Source organism: Medicago sativa, chromosome 8, assembly GCF_051527215.1.
Source record: "Medicago sativa cultivar Bolivia chromosome 8, Bolivia_mono, whole genome shotgun sequence".
Classification (NCBI taxonomy): Eukaryota; Viridiplantae; Streptophyta; class Magnoliopsida; order Fabales; family Fabaceae; genus Medicago; species Medicago sativa.
In genome coordinates this window covers 79708559-79713073 of record NC_140756.1, presented here as the reverse complement: position 1 = coordinate 79713073, position 4515 = coordinate 79708559, and the positions used below count along the sequence as shown (strand labels likewise).

The 4515-nt window shown below is 33.5% G+C and overlaps 1 pseudogene; it reads right to left on the bottom strand.

Annotated features, from left to right (window-relative positions):
• Positions 1-2852: 2852 nt before the first annotated feature.
• Positions 2853-4229, bottom strand: LOC146902001 (aspartic proteinase CDR1 pseudogene; annotated as a pseudogene).
• Between the last annotated feature and the right edge of the window lie 286 nt (positions 4230-4515).

Here is a 4515-nt window from a genome sequence, read left to right as displayed (position 1 = left end):
GACCATCAGTGGCTTGAGTAAAGATACTACTAGAATGCAACTCAACATCAGCACCTTTAAAATGTGTGGTGATTAGAGGAAAATCATATGAGAAATGATATTCTAACAACCATTTTGTGACAACCTATGTGACAACTTTATCTCTCATACTCACATTATCTTTTTACTTTCTCTCTCTATTGCTTTGGTTTCCGTGTCACTATCTACTTTTCCTTTGAAAATTGGTGGTTGTCACAAAAGTTGTTGATTTTTGGTTGTTAGAATATCATTGCTCAAATCATATTCATCTAATGTCGCATTATAGCATAGGCTGAATAATTGATAAGGATCATCCACACGCTCTAGTTACAAATGGATATTCTTAATCAAGATCTTCGTTTCCTTCAATGAAAAACAATTTCGCTTTCTTCATGAAAATGTTGCCACATCCACTACATTCAATGAAAACCCTTTGATTATTCCAAGCAGCCATGGCCATCTCTACAACATAAGACCACAAACGACTTTATTAAGCCGAGTATCTGATAGATTCTTATCATAAATAAATCCTGCAGATGGAAGTCATCTCAGTCCTATATCAAACAATAACGATATGGTGAACTTTGAAATGGAAGATGGGATCTTCCATGATTTACATATTGTGAATGCTAAAGATCGTCTTTCGTTGGAAGATGATGTAACCATTGACTTCTGAAACTGTCGTCGCAGCTTCAGCGAGTTGAGCATCATAGACAAGCTTTCCAGATGAAGAAAGAGAGTGATTCTTATCGCACTCTTCGGGTTTCTTAAAGTGAGTTGGAAGAGGTATGTTGTACTTGCTTCATAATTGTCACTAGCTTGAAGAATCTATTATCAATGACTTGCCAGATTGTGTGTAAAGGAAAGAAATATTTTCTTAACCATTTATTTTCTGCATCAAAGATTTGAAACAAACCTATGAATTTTATTAGGATACAAATGTTACGATACTATTGAATGCCAGTATAAAACTCTATTTGAAATTTAAACTATATTGCCTAATAGCCAATATCTTTTGGGTCTTTCTAATTGCATGAGTCACCAATATATTCCTTATAGGAGTTAGAAAATCTGGTCCAAGAAATGAAAGGAATTCCAAAATGAAATCACATTATCACCTTTGCCATAATTTCATATTCTAAAGTTTCCTGCACAAAAGGACTAACGCAAATGAAAATAGACAATACTTGCTTGCTCGAATCATTGCTTTCCACTGTCGTCTAGTAATTGTCTCACCACATAGTAAATTTCAGAGGATTAAAAGATAAATTTCATATTCCATTTGATGCAGGAAACAAGTTCTGCATTATATGACAGATACACATGTAAGCCAGTTATCTTGTAAACTTGTACACCTTAAGCCACCAGGAAGTAGAAGCTTGAAATGGCTCCATTCTCTTCTTCTGCTAACTTACTTCAAATAGTTTGCTCCTGCCGATTCCGATTACAAACTTGTTAGTAGAATAGCAAACCTCCTAAACATGGCAAGCCACCAATTGTGGGGTTATTGTAGTAAGTTGAAACAATGCTTTAAGGACAAATGCGATAGTCGACCGGTGAAGACACCATGAGGTTGAACATGTTGAGAGAATGATATGAAAATAATGTATTAGGCTCATTTAACGTGTGTTATATGCCAACAATTTTTTTACATGAGTAAGGGTACATCTTATACTCATTCTTATAAACTACTACTCTCTTTGTTCTTTATTATAAAAACAAAAAACATCAAAAACAATGAAGCTATTAATTCCTGTAATTTTTTAATTGTTTTGTCAAATACTATACTCTTGTAGAAAGTTGTGAGACATTAAACGTAATCATTAATATTTAAAAGACAAGCATTTAAATGTGGTAAAAAAGTCTTTCAAGCTTAAATACACCTCAAAAGTTATGATTTTTCTTCTAAAGTTATAGTACTCCAACGAGATGATAACCAAGGGGCAACAAAACTACCAATGTAATAAGGTGAACAATTGAGCGTTCAACCACTGTAAAAGTGAATGTGTTTTTTGTTGCAAGCCCCTCAGAATTGTCAACAAAATTTTGGAGGTGAAGTTTAGAAAAGATCATGTAAGAATATTTAGCGATTAATTAGCTATTACTATTAGATTAGGACTGCTTTCACTACCAAAAAAAAAGATTAGGACTGCTTTTTTTTCTTAGTTTTGTTAAAAACTTACGGTATAAGTGTTAAACTCTTCAGTCACTATTATAAGCAAAAATTTACATTTTGCATTCATTCAATTAATGATGTATATGATCTTTATTATATCATATACTTCAAGTAGAAATTTCATTAAAACAAAAAGTCAAATATGTTTGAATTACAAAAAGAAAAAGTCAAATGCGTTTACATTTGTAACGTCAATAAACATTTCAAGATTTAATTACATTAATTTAATTTATTGAGCATCAATGTAATTGCTCCTAAACATAACGTAGGATTTCATTGAATTTACACAGGTTTGTTAACAACTGTAAGCATTGTTATACCGGAATCAAATTTTCAAATTATAACTTGAATAAACTTTTGTACCCAAAAAAATGCAAGTCTACTTTTCTTTTATTGTGGTTGCTGTAAATTACTATCTTATAGGTATTAATTATTAAGGCAATTAGAATTAGAGAAAAAAGGTTATAAACCAATTAGTGTAAACTAGTTTTACGTTGTGTGATGAACATTCAATATTAAAAGTATGTTTATATTTTTATTGGTAGATAAAAGTAGGCTGGGTTGATGACACAAGCTGTATACTAAACAAATGCAACAGGGAAGGTTTTGAATATAATGTTGAAAACCAAATGTGAATTATATTCAATATTAAAAGAGATGAAACAAAATGCAAATTATTTTATTATAAATTCAAGGATGAAAGCAAACATAGAATGCAACATCTGTTACACTTTAGTACAATCAGTAGGCTTAAACAACACGTTTTTTTGCTGAAGGTCATAACCAACCAACAAATTTTGTTGAGCCAAGTTCCCAAAGATGGCACCAGTTTGAGATGGGGCAAAAGCTAAGCAAACAATACCATCAGCAACTTGAACAAAGGTACTAATAGAATGCAACTCAACATCTGCACCTTTAAAATGTGCGGTGATTAGGGGAAAATCGTATCCATCTGATGTCACACTATAGCATAGGCCGAATGTTTGATTAGGATCATCAACACGCTCTAGTTTCACCAAAGCTGCCACAGCTGATTCAAGATCGGTATAAACATAAGGTGGTAAAATCGTCAATGTTGTACCTGAATCAATTATGATGTTTCCTTCATCACCACCTTCTGATGACCCTCCAAACTCTACTCTTTTGTTACCAACACTAAATGCTTCCAATGTCAAATAGTAGAAAACTGGAGATTCATTTCTCACTATAGGAGTTGACACAACACTATCACCGGAAACCTCAGCAGCATTTCCGAAATTTAGTTTGCTCGTCGCGTTTGACTCACTGTTTAAGGTAAGCAATAACGGCGCCAAACAATAAGAGAATTTACCACCTATTGATGATCCCAATTGTGTTATTAGAGACACGGGTCCACCTCCAAGGCCAACTATACCAGAGCTTGCGCCATGAAACGACACAGTATTATCAGTTCCACAACCAATCACGGTTTTAGGAAATGAAACAGGAAGACCAGTGGTGGATTCCAACGTAAGAGTCTCAAGACTAAGATCGCCTTGTGAATGTGATTGATCGCCATAACTAATAGAATATTCACAAAAATTTTGATCATTGCAAGAAGTATCTCTCACAGATTGACATAGGTTAGACGAACAAGGAATATTTTTGTAACTTGATGATTTTGATGGATTAAACTTAGGAGTGGTTTGGTTGTAACATTGTTCACAAGGCTCACATTGAAGCCAAACAATGTCACTACCTGTATCGGCAATACCATAAAATTTAAATGGTGGAGTACCAACTGAATAGGTCATGAGATACGCACCAGTATCAGGAATAACAGTGGATTCAGGTGTACTTGTCAGGCAATTTTTGAAGTTATTGGCGCGGTTGATGGAATGACGTGCTGCATTGATAACATGTTGATATTTGTTTTGTGTAGGATTGTAGAGTGGTGATTTTGGAGAGTCGCGGTGGATAAGTTCAACACTAAAACCATTGGTTAGAGCATGAGAAAAAGAACTACTGGAATAAAGGAAAAAGAAAGAGAGGGTAAGAAAGGAATGTGTTTTCATTGTTGCAGATATGGAGAGGTTTGACTTAGATGTAAAATTTTGTTACACCTTTTTATATACCGTGATTGAGAGAATGTAGATAGACGCATACGTAAGAAATGTGGGTTTATTTTTTGACGGTAAGAATGGGAGGAATTATTGCCTGAAAATTTGTGATTATTCATTCATCATTCATAATGGATAAAAAGAAAACGGTTAAACAATTATGCTGATTGAATATGTAGTAATTCTAGGATCTCATATTTTTTTTATTTATGGCAATAAAATCATCTGAATGAAATCAACAAC